This window comes from Pongo abelii, chromosome 1, assembly GCF_028885655.2.
Source record: "Pongo abelii isolate AG06213 chromosome 1, NHGRI_mPonAbe1-v2.0_pri, whole genome shotgun sequence".
Lineage (NCBI taxonomy): Eukaryota > Metazoa > Chordata > Mammalia > Primates > Hominidae > Pongo > Pongo abelii.
This window is the reverse complement of record NC_071985.2, coordinates 29931723-29938826: the sequence shown is the minus strand read 5'-3', so window position 1 is coordinate 29938826 and position 7104 is coordinate 29931723. Positions and strand designations below refer to the sequence as shown.

The 7104-nt window shown below is 40.8% G+C and overlaps 1 long non-coding RNA gene across 10 annotated transcripts in view; it reads right to left on the bottom strand.

Annotated features, from left to right (window-relative positions):
* Positions 1 to 7104, bottom strand: part of LOC112130070 (uncharacterized) — a 348783-nt gene that overhangs the window by 35696 nt on the left and 305983 nt on the right. For 9 of the 10 annotated variants that reach the window (XR_010140422.1, XR_010140420.1, XR_008509828.2 and 6 more), the window contains one exon: positions 4823 to 4969. The exons of the other annotated variant lie outside the window; for it this stretch is intronic. This is a non-coding gene — a long non-coding RNA (uncharacterized LOC112130070). The remainder of the gene's footprint in view (positions 1 to 4822; positions 4970 to 7104) is intronic. 10 annotated transcript variants of the gene reach the window in all.

Genomic DNA, 7104 nt, shown 5'->3' with positions numbered 1-7104 from the left:
TTGATTCACCGTTTCACATGGCTGGGAGACCTCACAATCGTGGAAGAAGGTGAGTGAGGAGCAAAGTCACACCTTACATGGCTGCAGGCAAGGCAGCGTGTGCAGGGGAACTCCCATTTATAAAACCATCAGATCTCATGAGACTTATTCCCTACCACGAGCACAGTATGGGGGAAACTGCCCTTACGATTCAATTATCTCCATCTGGCCCTGCCCTTGACACATGGGGATTATTACAATTCAAGGTGAGATTTGGGTGGGAACACAGACAGACCATATCAACAACCTCCCATAACAAAGAATTATTCAGCCTCAAGTGGCAGTAGTGCTAAGGTTGAGAAACCCTGGTCTAGACCTAATAAAGTGATATGAAAAATATTAATAGTGCAGATTAAAGTATCATATCTGTACTGGTTACATTGGCCTATGTCTGCCCTCCTTTCCTATCATCACAGACAACTTTAGCTAGCCTTCTGCTTTCAGAATTTTCCAGGCAAAGGCAGGTATAACTTCCTCAATTCTCAAATATCCCCAAGCCCAACGGAACCCATCTCAGATGCTCTGGAGTGATCTCTCACCATGCTTCACTCCTGTACTGCAATAGTATCTGACCCATGACTCCATCTGTTGCTCTTGGGGCCCTTTCTGACTTACTTGGTGGAGGGAGCAATGTTAACATTCCCTTCTTCTATGAATTACCTCCAAATACAGCCTCCTCTAATTAAATTTCTATCTTCTAGCTTCTATTGTATATTCTGGAATTAGCTAGTAGGATATGGGTCTCAGGACTAGCTTTGCTATCTCATGGTAAATCTTGAAAGTTTATGTTAAGAGTGTACATACTTAGAACTCACTGCTCTCAGCTTTGAGGCTTCCACTGAAACTTTAAATAACAGAGAAATTCCAAGGCAACAACCTATTATATATACTTGAAGAGTCCCATTGCAGGAGCTGGACAAAAGCAGGCTCTATTTATAGAAAACCATTGATCAAAACTGAAACGAGTCTGATGTTCACTGTGAAACTATATAGTGGACCACAAACAGGGCCTCTAAGGTTGTGCAACTCCACCTGGGAGTGGCTGATGGGGTTCAAACTCTTCAAAGTTCCAAAGGGATTCTCTGGCCTTTAGTATTTGGACAGAAGGACACTGTGCAGATAGAAGGCCCACGGATAGAAACCAACTAGGCATTGTGGGTTGAGTTCACTTACTGGAAAATTTAGGCAAACAGATTCAGTGATTCTAACAGGCCAATCAATCATCCACAAGAGTAAGAACTTCACACTGGCAGAGGCTAAGTCTGGATGACCTGTTCCATGTGGTCACCTCCCCTTGCCTTCTCCCATGCATTGTCATGGAGCTCCAATAAGAGCTTCATGCTCCATCCACCTCAGTCCACACAGAGGTCTCTAACAGCCAAATGTTAGTTTTCTTTGAAGAACCTTAAAAAATGGCTATTTGCACAAGCTTCTTAAAGTCTAACAAAATCTAATAATTGAAATAGTAGAGAATAAAGTGAGTGGATTCGAAAAATCTGCATCCACCAAAAAAGAAATTCCATGAGTCAATAATCTGAGAAAATGAAAACCAGAACTAAACAAGTAAACATGTTCTTCTTCCTTGTATCCAAAATTTAAGTAGATTGTCACTTTCTTCCAGAAGGCACTTCACATAGTAGCCTTTGGTAACTGCTGACTTTACAGAGAGATTTATTGGAGGTAGGAAAGCTGTAGTCACTGCCTTGCCAAAGCAGTAAACATAAGGGATTTACTTTCCATAACAATTTACTTTTATATTTTTAAAAATACTTCAGGAAGAATGTACATTCAAAGAATATTTCATGGAAATGAGTACAAGACGCTAATTATAAGTTTGGGAACTTATAAGATACCACATATTAAACACAAAATTACTGTCAAAAATTGTCCTACATGGTGGAACTGTATAACCATAAGTCATTGTAAGTTAAAAACTACCTTATTCCTTGCTACGATAACCAACAGGGACTCAACAGACATATAAATTTCTTCTTATATGGTGATTACCTAACTGTCACTCCTTTGCCTTCCTCTGAAGATGTAAAAAAAACAAGGCCAGGCGCGGTGGCTCACACCTGTAATCCCAGCACTTTGGGAGGCCGAGGCGGGCAGATCGCGAGGTCAGGAGATAGAGATCATCCTGGCTAACACAGTGAAACTCCGTCTCTACTAAAAATACAAAAAATTAGCCGGGCGTGGTGGCGGGCGCCTGTAGTCCCAGCTACTCGGGAGGCTGAGGCAGGAGAATGACAAATAAGTTTTTATCAGAGTTATTCCAAAGTGGAATTAATATGGAATATTATTGAGCAATAAAAAGGAACGAAGGACTAATACATGCTACAACACAGATAAACTACTAAGTGAAAGAAACCAGGTACAAAAGGCCATGTTCTCTGATTCCATTGACATAAAAGATCCGGAATGGATAAATCCATAGAGACAGAATGCAGATTGGTTTTTGCCAGGAGCTGGGGAGAGGGGAAAAGGGGAGAACCCGCTTAAAGGGTAAAGGGTTTAGGAATGATGGAAATGTTTTGGAACTGGATAGCAGTGGTGGTGGCACAGTGCTGTGAATGGACTAAACACCACTGAATTGTTCACTTTCAAATGGTTAATTTAGAAACAAGAGAGGAGAAATAACAACAAAAAAGTTGAATGAGTAGTCACAGGATTCCCAAGTTCCCTAGCAATTAAGTTGTTTTCTTCAGCATAGGCCGGAAATTCACTCAATACAGACACAGTGACAGATATAAAGTCAAAGTTTAGACTAGAGAAACCCAAGATTCCTTCTAGTTTGAAACTGATAGTCTGTGATGATTTGTCATGATCTCCAGAGCTCTTCAAATAAAAACAAAATGATCTCCTATGACCCACAAGTTCTGCATGGCCTCGCTGAACAAATCCTGTGTCCCCACCCCACACACCCCCTACTCATCTCATCCCATGTTGCCTCTTGTTCTAACTGTCCTGCTTTCTTTCAGTCCCTTATACATACCGTGATCCCTCCCTTTCTCCAGACCCTTGCACATGCGTTTATACTCCCTACAATGCCCTCCCCTTTCTACCTGGTTAATTCTCACTCGTCCTCCAAGCATCATTCCTTCTGAGAAGATGGCTGTCACTCATTGCACCAAGACAACCAGGATCAAATACAGTGGAACCAAGAAAGGAAAAGACAATGAAGGAAGAAGTGACTGTGGAGGCAGGATGGGCAAGACTTAATGACCTTAGGGATTAAGAGTCACTGATTGGATCACAGAGGCTTTGCCAAATGCAAACTTATTTGCATTTATTTGACTATCATAATTTGCATCATTTACCTAGTACATCTTATTCATACTTATATACTATGCATATATTATATACTAGGTATTAAAGTTTGTCTTCAACACTCTAATGTCCTTTCTTCATCTAACTGTATGCTGCTTAGAAACAAATCATATTGGGCTGGGCGCAGTGGCTCATGCCTGTAATCCCAGCACTTTGGGAGGACAAGGGGGGTGGATCACCTGAGTTCAGGAGTTTGAGACCAGCCTGACCAACATGGAGAAACCCTGTCTCTAATAAAAATACAAAATTAGCCAGGCACAGTAGCGCATGCCGGTAATCCCAGCTACTCAGGAGGCTGAGGCAGGAGAATCGCTTGAACCTGGGAGGCGGAGGTTGCAGTGAGCCGAAATCGTGCCATTGCACTCCAGCCTGGGCAACAAGAGTGAAACTCTGCACACCCCAGAAAGAAAGAAAAGAAAGAAAGAAAAAGAAAAAGAGAAAGAAAGAAAGAAGAAAGAGAAAAAGAAAGAAAGAAAAGAAAGAAAGAAAGAAGGAAGAAAAGAAAGAGGGAAAGAAAGAAATCATATTCATCTTTCTATGCTACATTTCACCTAGCCCAAAGCCTTGTCGGTGGTCAGCATTATTTCTAAATAAATATATATTCAATGAATGAATGAATAAATTGTTGCTGTGGTTTGCTGTTTAAGTTTCCGGGTCTTTTAGCAAACCCCAGACTTGTAAAATACTTGAAGGGCTGTGTAAACTCCTTCTTTGTATCTTTCTTCGTGCACTGCTAAATCCTAAGCATACGAAAGGGCTCAGGACGTTTCTGAGGAAGAAACGAGTGATGAGAGAATGATTTCAGGATACCTCTCAAGGAGAATGAGGAGTTTATTCAAGCCACCACCAGTTTCTATGAGTATAATGAATGCATTCAAATGTAAGTCTACACAAAACCTATTTAGGTAAGGCAGGCAGCCACCCAACCTGGAAGGACATTAGATAGAGAGGATTATTGCTTTATCATCGGTGTCACACTCACAGCTGTGAACTTGTGTGCAGCATAGTTCTATAACCTCAGGTGGACTGTCAGCTGTGGATGCTGCAAACACAGTTCTGCCACCAACAGCCCCTTTCTATTACAATGAATGACCCTCCTGTAGTTGGTGGTTGCAGATTCAGCCATGGTGGTAGTCAGAGTTTGTAACACGTCTCTACCTTTCACTCACGCCATCTCCCCAACACATTCCCAAGTGAGAGGCAGCAGGTAGCTGTTCAACAAGGTAGTTTCCCTATAAATCTGAGCAGGAAGCAGCCTGGTGAAATGGGAAGAACACAAGATTGAGGGCCAGCTCTTGAGTTCTGCTCCCAAATATTTAACAACTCCATGTTGTTATATGTAACAACCCCATGGAGACTTTAGGAAAGAGGAAGGCAACTAGTGATTTGCTGAGCACCTATTCTGTGCCAGACACTATGTATGTCATTTGTTTAATCAGCATCATAGCTTTACCTTATAGTTAACATTGCCTCTTTTTCACAGCTGGGGCAACAGAGAGGCTGAACAACTTGCCCAAGGCCAAATGTAGGATGGAATAGAGAATTCGTACCCAGGTTTTTCCGGTAAACTATTTCCCTTTTTTCTGAGCCTCAATTTTACCTATAAAAGAAAGAGATTAGGTGTACATGATTTAACACCTGCATAATTTTCCTAGAAACTTTTAACCTATTCCCTGATTTGTAACCATTACCACAGGAAGTAACATTGTAGCAAGAAGTAAAACAGAAACTCAAAAACAGGCAAAATGAAGAGATATACTAAATTGAGTTCATCTCTTTGAATATTGGATTATGGACAAGGCAGGTAATCTTCATACATCAACCTTGTGTATTGAATTAAAGATATTTTTAATAAATTCAAATATAACATTTTAGTGATTCAACAAATAATTTTTTTCAGATTTTAAACATTATGCTATCTTATTGTTTAGTTTGTCCAAAAGATATATGATTTATTGAAGCTATTAATGCACAATAATCTCACTTTTGTGCCTAGATTGAGACCTTTTAGGAAAAAAGTTTGAGGACTGGTGAATGGACACTTTTCAATACATGTCTGTTAACTCCAAGGGGGAAAAAAAACTACGTTATACTTATTCACTCCTATGTAAGTCAGTCTAAATAGAAGGAGATTAATGTCTTTCTCAGATGAAGGAGCTAGACAGTCCGGTAAGCTTGTTTCACCGGCACATAATAAAAATCTCTGAAGCCAAGGACCAGGCTGCTTTGCCTCTTTAGGCAAGAGCGGTGTGCTCTTCCTGAGCTCTTCTCCCATACAGAGGAAGGATGGGGATCTTCTACTTTATAAGTACCTCTTTTGGGGATTGCAAGCCAATGTCGGCTTTCAGAGACGCCAATCTGGCACTCACAGAAGAATTAAGGTCACTTAAGGAATACGTACAACAAAAAGAAGCGGGAAAAAAAAAAAGATTTTGGAAGGCCATCAAAGACTTAAGAGAGGGCGTTCTGTGGCCAGGCAGAAAATGATAAAGGATCCGGGATTTATGTTCTTAGGAGAATTGAACCACACTGTTATTACAAAGCTATAACAAAACCCTGGCTCAAGCGCCATTCTGCCTGTAAGTGCAATTTCTTAAATGGAGACTAGATTCACAAGGAAGACTATGATTTGTTTGGGATTTTGCCCCCAAAGTGTAAGAATAGCTTAGGCATTAGGTATTCCTAATTTGTTATAACTTGTGAGCAACTGGCTAAGTTGGCAGCTGTAAAGAGGCTAAGACTGCAGTGGAGTCTAATAAAAACCCTAATAAAAGTTTTAAACTAGTTCACACATCTGCAGTCTAACGGGGGGTATTACCTAATATGTGCCATCACTGCAGGAGCCCCACCCCACATCGCTGGCTACTTGCTGGAGAATGAGGGTGGGGAGGGGTATTAGTGCAACATTTCCCCCAGGCAGAATTTACTGCTTCTTAGAGAACCACAACCATCTCCACAACCATCTTCACATGGACCTTGAGGGAATTTATTTAAAGAAATATAGCTAATTCTCTTGGGTTCCCATAATTTGCACTTGCAAAAATTCTTTGAAAAGGGTTGAAGCACGCCTCTTCAATATATAGATATCTTCACCAGGAGACAAGAAATTGATGTCTGGCATTTTAATGCCCCCGTGCAAAAATAATCAACTCCACCCCCAGGGCCTCAGCAGCAGCAGTTCAAAGAGTACTCTCCTCCAAGTGCTGGGACTGCATGATTTCACTAGAGTGGAGGAAGAAGGGGGAAGCCGGTGGTAGGAGGTGGGAAGCCCAAGATTTCTTTCCATGCTTTGAAAATTAATCAAGAACCTTGAGAAAATACAAAAGGTAGAATTAAAAAAAAAAAATCTAAAGCTTAGTAAATTGTTGATATTAAATGCAAAAAAAATTCTTTTCCCATTCCAGAATAAGTATTATATTTTTCTAAGAGAAAGTGTTTGCACCGTGAGCTGACATTATAATACGTTTAATTAGGTGATTCTAAAGGTTATTCTAGCACATGCATAAACCAGTCCAGCATAAGGCCCCATCATTGGCTCAGTCTCAAGAGAGGGTGCGCATGACACTTAGCTGCTAACAGTAGCAGCCTTCAAGGCCTGTGCCCACCGAGAGCACATAGATCAAGTTGGCTCTTAGAGTCTAGTCACACATTTATATTAAAAGGTAGAAAAGCCACCTTCTGGGACTTTTCCAGAGCTTCAAATAGTCTCCCTTCTCTCAGCTCATCAAGCTTAAA